Source organism: Sturnus vulgaris, chromosome Z (genome assembly GCF_052056855.1).
Source record: "Sturnus vulgaris isolate bStuVul1 chromosome Z, bStuVul1.hap1, whole genome shotgun sequence".
In the NCBI taxonomy this organism is placed as follows: domain Eukaryota; kingdom Metazoa; phylum Chordata; class Aves; order Passeriformes; family Sturnidae; genus Sturnus; species Sturnus vulgaris.
The window spans coordinates 13,676,019-13,695,201 of NC_142283.1; the positions used below are offsets into that span (position 1 = coordinate 13,676,019).

A 19,183-nucleotide genomic window follows, 5' to 3' on the forward strand; every position below is an offset into this window, starting at 1 on the left:
CTGACCATTTAAACTTCTGGTTCTTCCTAAGTATTCTTATGCAGACTTTAACAAAGGTGTCTGAGAGTTTCAAATTATATAAAGGCTTTTTCCTTTTAAACATGAAAGTTTCTTGTTTTGTGGGTGGTAACACCTATCAGATATATGCAGAAATGAAGAACTGAAGCTAAAAATTAGTGGTTTCCTGTAGGGGGAACGATCATAATTGAATTTTATATATTCCTTATACAAAAAAATGCTGTGCCAGCAAGCAAACCCCAAGTTTGAATCTTCTAAAAAGACAACTAAGCTTAAAGCAACTATTATTCTAATGATTTGAAACACTTTTAAACTAAAGAAGTAGAAGTAAAAAATTAAAAGTACTGCACTAGTTTAGGCTGGCAGAGAGTTATTTTTCCTCTCAGTAGCTAGCGTGGGCTTGTGTTTTCAGTTTGTGCTGGAAAGTGTTGATAACACAGGGATATTTTTGTTCTTGCTGGGCAGGGCTTGCACTTTTCTGCTCTTCACCCCACCAGTGAGATGGTTGGGGGTGCACAAGGAGTGGGGAGGGGACACAGCTGGGACAGGTGACCCCAGATGACCAAAGGGAAATTCCAGGCCATTTCACTTCATGCTCTGTATGTGAAGCTGGGGGAGAGGAAGGAAGGTGAGAATGTTCAGAATGATTGTGTTTGTCTTCTCAAGTTACTGCTGTCATGCAGCCCTGCTCTCCTGGGCATGGCTGAACACCTGCCCAGCCACAGGAAGGGGTGAATGAATTCCTTGTTTTGCTCTGCATGTGTGTACAGCTTTTGCTCTCCCTATCAGACTGTCGATATCTCAACCCATGTCTTGTCTAACTCTTACTCTTCCAACTCTCTCTTCCCATTTCAATTCACTTCACTGCTGGCTTGGGTTAAACCACAACAGTCCTAATGAAATCTAGAAATTCTCATGAAAGATACTTTATGCAATACCAAAGCCTATTATTCTTTAGAGAGAAATTAACATTCATTAAAGGCAGATGTGTTGATAAAGCATTTTTTCACAGTGAATGTGCTTTTAAATAAAGCATGGAAACAAAATTTCAGTGAATATACACTTAAAATGAAAGCACAGAGATTACATGAGGAAAATTACGTGCAAATCAAGGGCCACTGCCACTACAAATAAGGAAACAATACAGGTCTCCTTAAGTCCTATTTTTAAATAACAGCAGAAATACTTGTCATTTAATTGTGTGAATGTTTGACTTTCATAGCTTGGCTGGAGGAAATATCAGTATAACTCGCAGAACACTGCCTGCCAAAGGTAGAAAATACATTTTTATTCAGTACCTAGCACTTCTGACACTATGGGGCACAAATATGCCCTTGACCTTAAACACTGGCTGTAAAGGGTACAGTATCCTCTGCAGGTGCCATAGGATATTACACCCACAACTTTCCAAGGGAATTTCAAAGATTTTCCTGTAATCTTGCAATATTTTGATTACTTATGTCTGAATTTCTCAGCACAATGGAAGGACTCTACAAAATACAACTGTTGGGTCAACTACTGTACTATACGTGCATCATATGCCTGCAGCAGCATGACTACATCAGTGCATTGCTTCGATAATAGATATTTGAAATGCAGACAGAGAAACTGCAAATCTCAGTCTAGCAAATGTATGAATTCCTGATTTGTACTTGGAAGAGTCTTGGAGAAAATCACTGAGAAGAATGGTATTGTGGACAGATGGATATCCTTTAAAAAAAAAAAAAAAAGCTGTTTTAATTTGAGGTAATCACAACAGTAATATTCCTTAAGGATATAAAAAACCAGTTAAATATAGAATTGCTCCTAGTCCCAAGACTGATAGCCTTGAGAGGCAGGACAGTATGATAGAAGAATGCAAAGGAAGAGGCCAAGAAGCAAACAATCTCTTCAAAATAATTTCACTGTAAGAAAAGCCCTGTACTTCTGTCAAAAAAAGTTGGTCCAAAAGGCTTATAGTGTATTGATGATTATTGAGCTGGATTTTTGCAGGTATCTTCTTTATCTTCAGTTGCTTAGCACTACATTACATCTGTCCATGATACTTTATAATTCCTTTATGTATGAACTACTAATAGTGCAAGCAGTACTCAGAGGGATTAAAAATTCTTTCTGGCAAACTTTAAAATGGAGTCAGATGTGCAAGGACACTGAATAGGGTACACAGACTTCTCTGAAAAAACTTTGGCCCAGGATTTAGATATTTTTCTTAATAGCTCAGTGGAAGCCAAATGTCTATAAAGCTCTGATGAGAACTAGTAAATAAACTATATCAAGTTGTTCAGTTGAAATCGCTTCCCTGACTAAATGTTTGCGTCTCATCTGACTTACTCGTATTTCTGATGGCTGTATCAAACTTATGTATGGAGAGGAAAACAAGTCCCAGACTGTGTTTTGGATTTAGTAATATTTCCAAACTGATAAATGAAAATCAAAAAGCAGCTTTTTGGGCCTTCTTTCCTTGCATAGCAGGAGGCAAACCTTGCTGGGTAGGCCTCCAGAAGCACATTTTGCCTAGGAACCCTCTGTGATTGCAAAGTTTGAGTCACATTTAGCACTCCTTTTTGGTCATCCAGTATCCTCTGTGATGTCCTCCTGGAGCCACTGAGGCCCCACCAGTAAAAAATAGGAGGAATAGAGGCAAGCAGACCCAAGCATCACAGATGGTTCACATCAGCAAGGAAGAAATCACTGTAAACAACACAGTAATGATATCTCAGAAAGCGGGGTGGGGGGAAGAAATGCTCTGCTGTATGCACTTAAATAGACATACCAAGCACCTATGGTCAATGGGATTTGGACTGGGATTCAACTTTTGGGTTCTTGCTCTCCTTCCACCTTTTGTTTGTTTTCTACAGAGAGATTAAGCTTTTTAAAAACTAATACAAGGAAAAGGCTCAATGCGGTAGAAGGGTGCTGGGTTGGGGTTTTTTCTGTTCTATAGATCGGTACTTTAATTGCCTGTGAGTTACTGAATGTAGCAGAAAATAATTTGGTGTTAACCCCTGGCCTATAGCGTTCATTTCTACCATCTATGAAGCTATAAATAAAATGAGATCATCCTATTCACTTATGTTCAGCTGGTACGTTCACTAATGATATCCCTATCCCACTAATGAGTCCCTTCAAAATGTTTTACAAAATACTCAGGTAATAGACTACAAATAATAAATACATGTTATGGAAAGAACATTTGCCTTTTTTGAAAGCACTGTGACATCAGCAAGATGACAGAAGTAGCTAATATATAACTATATAAATACAATGAAAATGATTTGATGAAAATCTTGAAGTGGTTCCACCTGTACAACAAAGTGGTTTTGAATATTTAAAGTTGTATTTCATTTAAGCACAAACTAGGATAAGCCAAGTTTTTAGAAAACACAGAGGAAATGCAGATAGACTGTAGCTAAAGGTTTCATACAGGATTACCTCCTTGCCTTGTTCACTGCCATGGCAAGGCATTCATCTCATTTAGGCTCATATTGAGATGAAAAACTTTTATTGCCCTCCTGACGTGCCATGGACTTTCAGGACTCTCCAAATCTGTACAGAAAGTCTGAGTTTCAATCTACCCTCTGTCACCTTTCTTTACCTGGCCTTGCCCTGTAATCTGTCATTATCTTCTGTGCCACCCCATGCTGCAGAGACCCACAGGGAGAGCATGATCTTTTCCCTTCAGACACAGAGCAACCTCAGGCAGAGCAAAAAGGCACCTTCTTCTTTGTGGCTCAGCCACCCCACTGAAGATGCCCAGCTGTCAAGATACATCAGACTCTGAATGAATCAGTAGCTGCACAGATTACTTAAAAAGAAGAGCTTACAACCAGAGCAAAAAGCTGTGAGGACTGCAAAACAGTAAGTACTCTGCTATAACTTTCTTGATTTGCAAATTGTCCGTCTGTTCTGAAGGATATGAGTACTAAAAGACATTGAAGAAATATCAATTAAAGGGTACATACAGTCATATGATACCTTTTGCTCTGTAAAGGCTTTTATTATCTCACTCACAGCATCCTTCTGAAGAAGTGATCCAACTGAGAGATGGGCTGGTGAGCTGGGTGAAGAACTGGCTGAAAGGCAGGGCTCAGGTGTCATAGCAAATGGGGCAACATTTGGCTGAAGACCAGTCACCAGCAGTGCTCCTTAGGGCTTGGTACTAGGGACAGTACTATTCCATACATTTATCAATTATCGGAATGTCAAGGCTGGATGCACCACAAGCACATTTGCTGGGAAATGCTATTTACTCTCTTGAAGGACAAAACGCTTTGCAGAAGTACCTAGATAGATTGAACATTGCCTAATCATCCCTGGTGTGCAATTTAACATGTGTCAGTTTCTGCACCTGGGATTGAGTAGCACCAGGCACAAGCCTGAACTGGGAGAGGATTGGTCGAGCAGCAGCTCTGCAGAAAGGGGTCTGGGGGTGCTGGTGGACAGCAGGCTCCAGCTCAGTCAGCAGGAGGGGAAACCCCATCCTGAGATTCATCAGACACAGCACAGCCCAACAGCCAACAGTGGGGATTGCACAGTGTAATTTTCTGGCCCCAAAATTTAGGAAGGATGTGAAGGTTCTTGGATTCACTCAGAGGGGAAAACAGAGCTGGTGAAAAGGCTGTAAGGCCTGACCAGTGAGAAGTGGCTAAGGAGACTGGGTTTGTCCAGTTTGGAGAAAAGGAGACCAAGGGGTGAACTCACTGCTCTCTGTGGCTTCTGAAAGAGGGGCAGTGGAGAGGGAAATGCTGATCTCTTCTTCCTAGGATCCAGAGACAAAGCCCAGAAATGGCTCAAAGCTGCACTAGGAGAGGTTCAGACTTGACATCAGGATGCAATTCTTTACTGAGAGAGTGGTCAGACCCTGGAACGGGCTTTTTAGAGAAGCAATCAATGCCCCAGTGCCAGTGCCTAAACAGGTATTTGCACAATGCCCTTCGTAACACAACTTCTGATGAGCCCTGAGGTGGTCAGAAAATTAGATTGGATGTACATGTCTTCCAACGGAAATACTCTATCCTGTTTTGTTCTGTTCCATTCTGTTCTATTCTAGTCTATTCTAAATGGGCATTTATGACAGTTTCATGCATTATTTCCACAAACTGTACAGACCAGCCTCTAACTTCTAATGGATAAACAAAAAGATTCCCCACCCAGCAGTTTATTATTGCATTGGATGTTCATGCCCAGGCACTGTGCAGTCAGCTTTGCCCATGATGGTGACTGGTAAATAAGGTCCTTGTCTTTAATCTCATCTCTTGAGCTTTGACATCTTATTTTCTCTCCTGTTGAGTTGAGGAGAGAAGTGAGAGAGCAGCTGGGTGGTCATCTGGCAGCCAGCTGAAGTCAAACCCCACAATTACTGTCTCCAAGTCCAGACTAGAGCTAATTTTTCCAACAGTTTTACTCTTATGAATAAGTTGCCTTCAACTTTAGCTTGATCTTTGGCAAACTGTGGAGCAAGTAACATGATAATGGCAACACACTAATTGCAGTTCCAGTCAGTGTGAACGGCAAGGACAGATGATACATTTGCTCACAAAAGCTATTTTCAGAGCTTGTGAGTAATATATTGCTTGTGAATCAAAAGCTGGGAAATACTGATAGAACACACAAAAAAAAAATCCAGTAATGACTTTAAAATGCTGTCAAATCAAATACAGTGCAGATGAGGAAGGAGGATGGGTTTATAATTTTCCATCTACATACTAATTAAGACTTGATTTTTTTATAGTCTGAAGCCTTTCATGCTGAGAGATCACAAGTTGTGTGTCAAAAAGAAATATAAAATTGTCTGAAGTCTCAAAATAAATCTCTTCAAACTGGAAGCTGTTCTCTTTTCATCTCCAAATTATTTCACACACATTGCATCATGAAGTCTTCAGAACATTTAATCCTAATGAAGTTGAATCATCTCAGACATTTTAAGATGCTCCAGCATTTTAGGATTTCTCTCAGAGACTCTGTTATTCAGGGAAGCACGACAGTCCTGAACACTTCACCTCTCTTCCCCCACATGGGTTCTGTGAGTATTAAGATGTGGAACTAAATTAATTCCCAGCCCCCATTACGAGGGCAATGAGGTAAGTAAGTAGATCATGGGAAATGACTGGCATCATTTTGAATCCTATTTCTTACTCTGCCACAGCTTTCCTATGTGACTATAGCTTGTCTTATCCTGTCTGTGCCTCATATTCCCCTTCTGTGCATGTAGATAACAGGAGTTTTTCTCTCTTCATGGTAACGTGAATCTAAGTTCATTAATCTTTAGAAGTCACCTTGTCCTGCAAGAGTCACACTAGCTGTGTATAGCACACTTAGAAAACTCACAGAGGGCTCACATTATTCTTTTTTCTTCTTCCCTACACTTTTGAAGGCATTGCTGTTTCAGTGTAGGCTAAGATTTCCAAATGGGCAGGAAGCAGAAAAGCCCCCTGTCCTTCCCTTATTTGTGGCTGTAAGTGCCAGTGCCAACATTAAAGCTTTTCCTTAAGCAAAGATGTTTGAGAACTATGGACTACAAGGAAGAGAAGGGGAGGCTTATCTTTTCAATTAACTCCCAAAAGATAAGTATCTTTTGAGGATGCCTTTTCCAGCTCATCTATTTGTTACAAAAAGTGCCCTATTGATGTGTATGAAAATTCCTTAAAGTTAAATAGGAAAAGTGGTTTATCTTATGAACAGGCAAGTCAAATGATGAGCAAACAATACATCTGATTTGTGAAGAAACATTAAAATACTTTCATTTACAGGAAATGCAAGTCTCATGGCTTACTGCATTCTGTAGTGGTGTACCTGTAAGTGCACCAGCTCAAATGGGAAAGAGCAAAATGAATTTATGGTATTTCACTGTTCTCTTGCATTTTCAGATCAAAGCTTTAATCTGCAGCCTCTGATTTTAATTATATTAAAAAAACTTTAAAGAAAAGGTCTGGAGTTTTTTAAACTTGAAATGCCATTCCTCTTAGAGAAAAGTGCTTTGAACGTGAAATGCACATGCCTTAAGGAAGAAACACAGGATTACTTTGTGCATGACCTATTCCAACACCTGAGAACTTGAAGAGTTTCAGGTAGGACTAATTGACTTTTCGCCAGTAGAGGCACCCATGGGAGTAGAACTTCACTAATAACCACGTTTCAACTTGTACTGCTCTGTGTAGCTCACCTTAGTACTGACAAGCCTAAATCACTAAGTATCTATACACTCAGAAGACAATGCAGAAAAACAGTAAAATGACACAGGCACCTTTCTTTTGATCTTTTGAACCATAACTCTAGGTTATGGTTCTCTTCTTTTTGAAACCACAGCTTCACCAAACTGCTCCTACCAGTCGCTCCATCATTTGCACCTCATTCCACATAACTACACCTCATGCAACTGATACAACTCGATTTCATACAGATCATTTTCAACTTCTACTGCTATCACCTGCACAGAAATTGTCATGATATATCTAAGGCATCTTAGATGTTAAAATAACATGTTTTCTTTTCAAAGACTTGTCAGTGCACAAAACATTCTGGAAGAGCACTACAGGGCAGTTTTAACTATATGTTAATTATACTGAAAGTGACTTAGCTAATTTTAAACACTTATTTCATGACCACAGCATTTACGTGAGTGAAGAACTTCATTCTGAAGCTTTACCAGGAAGCATAATCATAACCAACTCAAATTTACATTGAAGTACAAAGTGGAGAATAAGACACAGGAAAATCTACAGGGGATACAAACTTTTAATTAACGAATATTAGGTACTACTGTCCAAATAACTGCAACTTAGAGAGTGCTTCTCAAGCAGTACAGGGATATTGTATGTGACAAGCAATTTGTGCAATTACTTCTAAATAATCCCACATTGCAACAAGGCAGTGTGTATGTTTCTGAGAGGAAGATAAACAAACACTAAATTTGAGAAGTCATATCATTCCACAAAATTAGGTAGCATATACTCTAGTTCATGAAAAAAACTGGCATGAATTATTTTGTTACCAATTTCCTGTAACAGCATGACACTTCCTGCAACCACCACAGCCATGTCATGCTGATTTTTGTTTGTATTGCAAAATTGAACCATCTCTCTCTGAATTCTCTGGATGATATTTGCCCACAGGCTGGACAGTTTCCTGCAACAGACACATGTAGAAGAGGAATATACTGTGCTTTATGGATTGCAACAAGTATTAAATGTTCATTTAGAAGAAAGCAGACACTGCCTAGCAGGGTTCAGATGGGCAAAAGACTATATGTTCATTTATATGGACAGTGAAAGAACAGATTTACTTCTTTCCTTAGGTACTTTGATGGTCTTGGTTTGTATGCCCAAGACACACTTTCAAAACCTGAGTTAGACTCAAGGCTAAATGTTTTTCTCAAGTGATCAAGATCTACAATGGGCAATTTCAAGTATCTTCTCAAGCACCTAAAGAACTTTTCAAGGTGTCTGCAACACCCTGAGAAGTTAAAGCAAGAATCACATTTTCTATATAACATTTTCAGACAGTTGTTTTGTGGGGTTTTTTCCTTATGAAGGAATTTATAGCAACAAGCTAAACATTTCCTCTTTTAATACTTGGAGAAAAGCTGTTCAAATGCTCACTTATTTCTATCTTACTGTTTCTTTAGTCTATATGAAACCTCAAAATATTTTTTTCTCCCCAACTTCTCCCTTATATATCTAAACATGAGTAGACAAATTGTACAGTACATCTCTGACAGAGAAGTTGAGCCTAAGCAGCAAAAAGGGCACATCTTTTGCAGCATGTTGATGCACAAGTAGGAGAGAGGTCTGTGGCCCTGTTCAATTCCTTGAAAGTGGCATTGCAGGCTTTCTCCCAGCCTGGGATCCCATTTACCCGGCACAGACAGCCAACAGCTAATGCCAACTGCATCACAGGCTCTTTTCACACCAAGCCCGCATGCCAGGTGTTGTTAGACAAATGCATTCGGAAAGTGAATCAGCAGCCAATTCTGCAAGTCCTGCATGGAGCACAGGAGGCAGGGGCTGTCCACAGCTGTCTCTGTTGGTCCCTACACACTCGAGGAACTTTTGTGGCAAGGTCCTTCATTTAAACTTCTAGTGCAGGAGAATTGTTGCAGTACATAATTCAGGACTTGACCTTACAACCCAAGTCCCACAGAGCTATGGGAACTTGTACATGGATAAAAACATCCATCCAACATTCAACAACCTGAGCACAGTATTGCAAAAGTAACTGGGACAGTTCCATGCTAAGGCAGAACCTTGATGTCTTCAAACAATCTCCACCTCTCTTTGGAAACACACTGGTAGGAAAGGTTAAAAGATGCACATGAAATATACAAAGCTTGCTTTATGCACTTGTCAACTAGTTATGTTCTCTACTATCCCTCAGCCATGGGACATGATGGAATCCAAAGAGAAATGCATTTCTTTTTCTAGTTAGGTTAGCTGATCTCATAATACATATAACATGCATTTCCCTGGCATACTGATGGGAAAGGTATGTGCATTCCATTCAGTATAGGTCAACTCTTTAGCATTATGTCCCCTCTTACTAACACGTGCAAAATGCAGAAACTATCCTAACAATAGCATTAATACAACCTGCCAAGGTGTCTCTCATCTTCCTATTTATATATGCCTATTAGATATTTCTTTACTTTTAGGGATATGCATTTTGCAGGAGTATTAGCGTTTAATAGAATTCCCCTTACTGGAGCAAGGTAATGAAACCTTGAGAGGTTACTGAGAGATACAGTTTCTCTGAAATGTTGGTGCTGTAGTTGCTACTTCCAGATCGAGGGCAAGTTTGCCCATGGGCTTCTGACAGCAGTAGTTAACACGAATTCTGGCAAAGACTCCAATTTCTCTTCAAAGACAAAGACTGAAAGGAGCTGGCACTGCTTAAAAATGTTGCTACAAAGACCACCTTTTCAAAAAATATTTCATAAATATAATAATTTTTATTATATTTAACACATAAAATACATCTGCCAAGGTTTTAAGTTTATACCGTCAGCCTAATAGACAGACTCTAACTACACAGAATACTATGGCAGTGTGAGTAATTTATTTTCAGCCATTCTGTGGCTGCTTGAAGCAAGAATTAGTGGACAGAACAGAGAGATGAAGAATAGATTGGACATGAAAAGAAGATATCATTACATGAATGATGTTATTAATTTATAAATTTATCATAAAGATGTCTTACAAATTTTGTTTGTAAGTGATTATTCAAACATCCATCTTCATGGAAGTTAGCATGGACTATTTACTTGCTATCTTGGGTGTTATCAATACAGAATCCTCTAATTTGTCCCACTTATTTTCTATTGAAAAAAAAAAAACAAACAGAGAATCTTATATTGAGAGGTGTTGTTTTCAGAAGGTTTTGGCATCTACTTCTATATTTAGATATCCTATACCTAGACAGATTGTATTCTCTGTCTGTGCCGGCTGTCAATCTAATTTTCCTACAATGTAATTTTCCTGCTCCTCTTCCTTAGACGTATATGGCAGAAACACCAATGACATGGTTGGTTTGCTTGTTTGTTCTTAAAGGTACATGTATGAATCCTGCTTGGTAGCCATCCCCTGAAACACTTCACAGTTTTTAAAAATTCCTCTCATCATTTCTAACGCTTTTAAATTACTTTAGTGACCTCTAAATTACTGCTCCAGTGCCCAAACACCCTCTGGGTGAAAAACATTTTTCTTGTGTCCATTGTAAATTTCCCCTGGCACAACTTCAGGCCATTCTCTCAGGTCCTGCCACTGGTCACCTAGGAGGAGAGATCAGTGTCTGCCCCTCCTCTACTACTTGTGAGGATGTTGAAGGCCCCAGTGAGGTCTCCTGCCAGTCTCCTCCAAGATAAACAAGTGACTTCAGCTGCTTCTCCTATGCCTTCCCCTCTAGACCATCATCTTCATGACCCTCCTTTGGACACTTTCTAATAGCTTTATAACCTTTGCACATTGCAACACCCAAAGCTGTCCCCAGCACTCAAGGTGAGGCTGCCCATCCCAGAGCAGAGCAGGACAATCCCCTCCCTTTCCCAGCTGGTGATGGTGTCCCATGCCAGATATTCCCCAGGACAGGGCTGGCCCTCCTGGCTGCCAGGGCACTGCTAACTCAAATCCAACTTGCCAGGGACCAGGACACCCAGGTCCCTTTCTACAGTGCTGCTCTCCAGCCCTTCATTCCCCAGTCTATCTGTACATCCAGGGTTGTCCCATTCCAGGTGCAGAATCTAGTATTTATCCTTGTTGAGCTCCATCGAGCTGGTGATTGCCCATCTCTCCAATTTTTTGAGGTCTCTCTGCATGGCCTCACCACCTTTGAGAGAGTCAACAGCTCCCCCCCATTTTGTATCATCTGCAAACTTAGTGTCCCTTCAAATCCTTTTTCCGAGTCATTTATGAAGATGTTGAAGAATACAGGGGTTAAAATGGAGCTCTGCGGAACCTCACTAGTTACCATTCTTCTGATCTTGCAAGACTCAAGCCCCAGTTTGAGAATCACAATTCTACTTTGGAAGTGACTATCATAAATAGTAAAAGGTTACCATACTACCAGAAATTAATTTCTGAAGTATGTTAGCAGCCAGGAGCATTGTAGTTATTATGTTCACTTACCAGTTGTATTGACCTTGGGATTATTGTGCAATCTTTTACCAAAGCAACAAAAAGAGGTTCTTACAGTCATGTAACCCTTTCAAATTAATTATTTGGAATGGTGAAAAAAGCACACATTCATAATACCGACAGGATTTCCATCAATACATTGAAAATAAGACTAGCCCAAGATTTCTGTTTAAGATTACTTCTATTTTGATTTGTGCTTTGGTTTTTTGTTTATTTATTTACACATGATTTTTCACATAATGTTCCAGTAAAGAACAAATTTGCTACAAGGCAACTGTAAATCACTGTGAATTACTGAAAGATATCTAGAGAGAATAATTAGTAAGCTATCTCCTTTTTCTCCTAAGGTTGCAGCCCTTTTGTAGCTGCATACAATTTTAACTTAAATATGATGGTTCATAGCTTGCCCTTAAAATACCTGGATAAAAATTCAATGTATGCTCAAACACAAAAACTGCTAAATGGAAACACTATAGTGCTGATATTTTTATCTTCATCACTTCATGGAAGGACAAATCTTAATTGACAATTTATTAAAAAGGAAAACGATAAGAAATTAGGGATTTCCTAGGTAAGGATTTCTGGATGCTTGAATGCAAGTGTTGTAATGCCTGAAAATAGATTATTACTACACACTCACTGGAGAATCTGTATGCTGAGAGAGAAGGAAAAATTATGGCAGGTCAGAAGACTGTGAAACATGTGCCCTCTTTTCTCCTACCCTCCCTTTAATTATTGACAGCCTGTCACTTAGGTGCCATGGTATGATGAATAATAAAAGAGGATCCAAGCTGCATTTCTCTCCAGGATTTATTCTTCCAAATCAAATACTGCCATCTTCAGGCAGACCATACTTCACGTTTACAAGTTCAAGGGTTTATTAGCTACTGAGGGGGTCATCACCTCAAACAAAAACCTGGTTATTTTGAAGATCTTACAGATTGATACCTTATATGAGATAATGAAGGGGATCTCCAAATTTTGCCTTCTACATGTGGGAGTAAGGTTACCACTACCTAAACATACCTAGATGTTATTTTGGGCAAAATATTAATGAAGCCATTCAACTATTTCCCTTGTTGTAATGAGAGATAGGCAGTTAAGATTACAGCTGTACAAGAGACCCTGACTGCTAAGCACTTCCAAGTATGCATACTGTGCATTGCCAACACACAGGCAGGTCATTGTGGAAGCAGAGTGTAAACTAATGCAATTCAATGGGTTGAAATTACGTGTCATATTTATGTTTTTTTCCTTCCAGCAAAGTAGAACTTTAAGGTGACATTGGAGCCTCAGATGATTATATCTGCAGAACAAATAAGAAAAGGCAAAATAGCCATGCAAACAGATAATTCACAGTATATACTACCCAAATATTCACCAGAGTAGTGACATTCACCTTCCTTTCCCTCTTGAAGTGCCCTGAAATTGAAATTCAGTCATGAGAATCACAGACTCCATTCAACCATGAGAATCACATGAAGAATTAGACAATACAATGGTTGCAATGAAGACTATGACTTACAAGATATCAGTAAGTAGCCAAGCCTTTCATTTAAACACTACTGATTTTGGCTGAGGTAGAGTTAATTTTCTTCACAGTGGTTGGTATGGGGCTGTGTTTTGAATTTGTGCTGAACACAGAGTTGATAATACAAAGATGTTTTCGTTATTGCTGAGGAGACATTGCACAGGGCCCTTTCTGCTTTTCATGCTGCCATGCTGGCAAAGAGGCTTGTGGTGAGTGGGTGGTTGGGGACACAGCCAGGACAGGTGACCCCAAACTGACCAAAGGGATATTCCAGACCATGTGACATCAGGCTCAGTGTATGAAGTGCGGGGAGGAAGGAGGAAGGGGGAATGTTTGGACTGAAGATGTTTGTCCTCCCAAGTCACTGTTAGTGTGATGGGGCCCTGCTCTGCTGGAAATGGCTGGACACCTGCTCAACCATGGGAAGCAGGGAATTCATTCCTTGTGTTGCTTTGCTTGTGTGCGAGGGTTTTGCTTTCCCTATTAAACTGTCTGCATGTCAACCCATGAGTTTCGTAGCTTTGACCCTTCAGATTCCCTCCCTGATACTGTTGGTGGGGCAGTGAAAGACTGTCTCCATGGGGCTGGGCTGCTGGTGGGGTTAAACCACGACAAACACTGAGACATATTTTTAAAAATTTCCTACTAGAGTACAGTAGTTTTATTTAATTTTTTCATAATAGGAACTGCTGTTGTTCTTATGGTTCTGGCAGGATATGGTATTTGATATATATAAATACTGTATTTAGTGCAAACACAACAGAACACCAGCCAAAAACAACAACAAAAAACCATCAAGAACAGCCAGATCCTGACTGCCATTTTCAATTAAGTATGCAAGTCAGTTAAAATTAGACAGACTTTTTATATTCCTTAATATTCTACAAAGGAAAAGGATATTAAACCAGAATTTGATTAGACTCAAATTCTAGATTATGTCCTTACAGATTTCATGAAGTTTCACTTTTTGGTTGTGCTGTGTCTGAAACTGGCATCTGTTAATAGGTGTGAGCTCTTTGATTTCAGAGAACATCTTACCTCATCTCTATGCTGGAAAATTCTTCTGTATTTTCATATGCAGCCTTGGTGTTGGGGAACTTATCCTTTAAAGTATTCCTCCCACCGTCCAAAGAATCAGTTTTTCCAGAAGAACAGTATCTTTAGAAATTTTATGATGCAATTCATCAAACATATAATGACTTCTGAAATCTTGCCAACTTTTCCACCGAATCCTCAAAAATACAAATCTCCCACACTGCACAGATGAAGAGTCTCTATGTTTACAGGATAAGGGCCATAAGGCATTAGTCTGCTCAAATTGTTTTGTCTCTGGGTTTACTGTAAGAGGCAGTCTGTTTAACTATTTTTCTAAATGTACACTTGAAAGCAGAGGCTGAAGGAAGATAACTGCTCTCTCCTTTTTTATCTTTCCTCCCTTCCCTTTTTCCTCACTCCTATGCCTGTAGTTCCTTATCACTGCTCATCCAGTGCAGCACAGTTGACACTCTCTCTCTTTGCTGTTGCCAGCAACTACATATTCTTCTCTGTGGCAAAATCAGCCAGGAGGAAGGGTACTTTCTCCATCTCCAGTCCTCTGCCTGAGCAAAAGCAAGAATAATCCAGGGAGTGGGTTAACCTCATCTAGTCTTTTAGCTGAAGAGATTTATTCTCCACCAGCAATACCTTACTGTTCCATAGTGGTGCACTTTTGAGATTGATAAAAATTGTAGATCTTCAGGAATGGAGAACTGTGGAACATCTCTTCACACCCCTGTAGACCAAGGGCACTGTCATGGTGCAACTTCAGCCCGCAGCTGAAACCCACACAGCCCCTCACTCACTGCTCCCTGAGGGATGGGGGAGAGAATCAGATGGGTAGTGATGAGAAAACTCCTGGATACAGGTAAAAGCAGTTTAATAGGTAAATGTGCAAGCAAAGCAAAAAAAGGAGCTCATTCCCTTCCCATGGGTAGGCAGGTGTTCAGTCATTCCCAAGAACACAGGGCTCCATCACATAATAGTGACTTGGAGGAAAAACGCCATCACTCTGAATGCCACTATATCTCCCTTCATCCTCCTCCCACTTCACTGCACATGGTCTGTGGTATCCTGTCCCTGCTGAGTTCTCTCCCAATTTCTTGTTCACTGGTAGGATGGAGAGAGAAGCAGAAAAAGCCCTTGGATCTCTGTAAGCCCTTCTCAGCAATAAACAAAATATCCATGAACTGTTTCAGTCACCAATCAAAACATAGCCCCCTACAAACTACTGTGAAGAAACTTAGGTATATTCCATGTAAAACCAGCACAATAGCGGAACAACTAGGATTTTACAAAATAACTTTTTATCTTTTCCTAAAATCAAGATGGAAATTCTGCTATTTCCTTCCATCTATTTCATAATGGCATTCCTAACATGGCATTTCAAAGCTACTGATATTAAGCAAGCAATGCTATGCAAAGGGAATAAACATACCAAATCACACAGTGACTTCCTAAGTCAATGAAACTAATTCTACTTTAAACTTACCTAAGTTAAATAACTACTATCTCCCAACACTGGCAATATGGCCAAAGATTATAGACCCAGTTTTCTAAAGGTCAGTCCTCAAATACAGATAAACATGCACTTAAGGGGCATCAGGACTAGATACAACATGGTAACTTAAAAAATTTATTGTTCCCTTGCAGTTCAAACTTAATTACCATACTTATCTTCGGTCACCAGTCTTTGTGGCCTATTTAAATATGCATAGATATAAGAATGAAAAATGTCATAATCTATTGCAATGCTGTGTGTGTAATAAACCCTTACTATCATAAATTGAGGGGATTTTACTGCTTAATTTCGAGACTAAGCTGTAGTAGCTTTCAGGAGTCTCACATTACTGGTTTTATGACTTCTAGCTCCATGAAATACAAGTAGTGCTAATGAAGAAATGAACTGTTAGTTACATATGCATTCTGACATTATGTAGTGAAGATTTCACAGGTGATATTTGATCATGTAATATTTTATTCTGCTTTTTTTTTTACTCTTCAACAGGTGGTTACTGTGCTTGTCTTCCATGAAGCAACAGTGACACTCAGTGTTAAAACCCTTGCATAGACCAGAAGAACCCTTCTGCTTCCTTTCTCATCATTTCTCACCATTCATTTAAATTACAATAGTAATTTAAAATCTGTTTAGCTCTTGCAGACTGTTAGAAAAAGAACAGTTTACCATCTTGAAAAATGAGCTAAACTCTGCCTCTGTGTTTGTATCTAAAAAGTTATGCCTAGATTATTAAAAAAAACAAAAACCAAAGCTTCATTATGGTACTTACATCATTCTCTTTTTGAATGAGATCTTGATTAGACTGAATTGCATAGTTCAGAAATTGAAGTGGGTGGTGTTTTGGGAGAAGTATGTTTCAAATTCAGATGGAAGACTGAAAACAACAGAAAGAATTTCTCCTTCTGCCTACAGATATTGCAAATCTTTGGGAACATTGAATATCTATTTGATTGAAACAGCTAAACATAAATATGTAGATTTACGTAATAAAGACATTTGAAAACAACTGGGATGTGGTAAAGTTTATCTGTGGTCACAGGTGGTGAAGCCCTGTCCTGCCCTGCCTGGTGCCCTGACTCCCACGGCACTCTGACAGCATAATTACCTTGGAACTTGCCTACTGCTGTGATAAAAAGTTTATACATGCAGCAATTTCAGAAATACTGTAACTTCTGATACACATTGTGTCTGCTAATGGTGGCTTTACAGCTTTACAAAGTAATTCTGGGATACCAGTGGCATAAAAATCTCCTTTTATAACCAGGTGACCCATCAGGTACAGGAGAGAAACACTGTGGATATCATCTGCCTGGACTTCAGCAAACCTTTGATACCATGTCCCCAGAAAAGCTGGCAGCCCACAGCTTGGACAGGTGCACTCCTGGCTGGGTTAAAAACTGTTTGGATGGCTGGGCCCAGAGAATGTTGGTGAATGGTGCTGGATCCAGCTGGCCTCTGGTCACGGGTGGTGTCCCCCCGGGATCAGTGTTGGGCCCAGCTCTGTTTAATATCTGAATTGATGACCTGAATGAGGGGATTGAGTCTAACATTAGCAAATTCACAGACTACACCATTTTGGGTGTGTCGGTCAGCTACAAGGCAGGAAATCTCTGCAGAGTGATCTGGAAAGCGGGATTGATGGGTAGAGGCCAATGGTCTGAGGTTGAACAAGACCACAAAAAAGCCCTGTGTTACTACAGGCTGAGGCTGAGTAGTTGCCTGGTGGAAAAGACCTGGGGGTGCTGGCAGACAGCAGCTGAACATGAGGCAGCTGTGCCCAGGTGGCCAAAATGGCCAAGGCCGTGCTGGCCTGTGTCAGCCATAGTGGGCCAGCAGGAGCAGGGTGGTGACCTGTGCCCTGTGCTGGGCACTGCTGAGGCCACATCCTGCATCCTGTGCCCAGCACTGGGCCCCTCAATTCAGGAAGGCCGTGGAGGGGCTGGAGTGTGTCCAGAGAAGGGAAAAAAGCTGGGAAAGGATCTGGAGCACAAGTCTGATGAGAAGCAGGTGAAGACTATGGGTGCACTTAGCTTGGAAAAAAGGAGGCTCAAGGGGTACCTTATTACTCCCTGCAACTCCCTGACCCGAGGCTGTAGCCAGGTGGGGTGTCTTCTCCCAGGGAACTAGTTATAGGACTAGAGGACAAAGTCTTAAGCTGCTTCAGGGGAGATTTAGCTTGAACACTGGGAAAATTTCCTTCACAGAAAGGATGATTAGACCTTGGAATGAGCTGTTCAGGGAGATGGTGGAGTCACTATTCCTGTAGGTGTATTTTCAAGGAAAAGCTGGATGTGGCACTTAGTGCCATGGTCTGCTTGATATGGTGTTGTTTGGTAAAAGGTTGGATTTGATGATTTCAGAGGTCTTTTCCAAACTAATGGATTCTGTGATTATGTAATCTACTTGAAGGGAAAACAATCATACCAAATATACTTACACCAAGTACAATTGTTGTTTAACCTTAACTGGCAACTAAGAGAAACACAGCTGCTCAGTCCCTCTCACTTGCCTACCCTAGTGGGATAGGGAAAGAACTGGAAGTGTGAAACAAACTCATGGACTGAGGTAACTAACAGCAGTTTAATAAATTAGAAATAGTAATAATGAATTGCAAGGAAAAGAGAAAAATGAAAACAAAACAAGGAGAAAAGAAATAAAACTCAAGAAAAACAAGCAACTAAAATGAAAAAAAGAACAGCTGGGGTTATACCATGTCAGTTGTTTTGGCACCCAGTGTAGTGCATGAAGGGTTGGAATAACGGCAGATTTGATTTGAATGTGCTACATTGAATTTGTAGGTGTTACTGCTGTTTAGCTATTAATTGGCAGGCTACTGTGCTTGCCATGGGGCTCGCTTCCCTGTCTGTCTGCTGGAACCCAGTGCTTGTTAGCAGCTGCTCTGATTTTGCTGCTGGCTACACTGCTGGTCACCTCAGCGTGTTGTGCCTGGGAACATTGGTGACAGCCATGGCAAAGTGCCTGGGCTGGAGGGTGCTCAGAGCAACCTGTGCTCCTGTGCTACTGTACAGGATAGGCGGGAACTCCAATGGGAACTTGAGTCCATGAGACTCCGACCTGTGGAGGAGTCCACTGTGGAGTACAAAACCACCGGCAGCCCATGGAAGATCCCACGCTGGAGCAGGTGGATGTCCAAAGGCACATGTGACCCCATCAGAACCCTATTCTGGAGCAGGCTCCTGGCACGGCCTCTGGACCCATGGAAGGGCTCTACTCTGGAGCAATTCTTGAAGTATTGCAGTCTTTGTGGGAAGGACACGCACTGAAGAAGTTGAAGGCAGCCAGTGTTTATTCTGAGTTCCGATTGGTTTGACTTGGACTTTCATCTTCTTTTAATGTTGTTTTTGTTTTTCCTTATTGAAATAAAATTCTGCAGTCTGTGGGAGGAGAGAGTGTGTGAACCATCACTGGCAGGCAACTGTGACAGCCACAAACCAG

The 19,183-nt window shown here is 40.5% G+C and overlaps 1 long non-coding RNA gene across 1 annotated transcript in view; it reads right to left on the minus strand.

The window, feature by feature from the left end:
* The window catches only part of LOC106853844 (uncharacterized), a 41,386-nt gene that overhangs the window by 20,505 nt on the left and 1,698 nt on the right, over positions 1 to 19,183 (minus strand). The window contains exon 2 of the long non-coding RNA XR_015799651.1: positions 14,212 to 19,122. This is a non-coding gene — a long non-coding RNA (uncharacterized LOC106853844). The remainder of the gene's footprint in view (positions 1 to 14,211; positions 19,123 to 19,183) is intronic.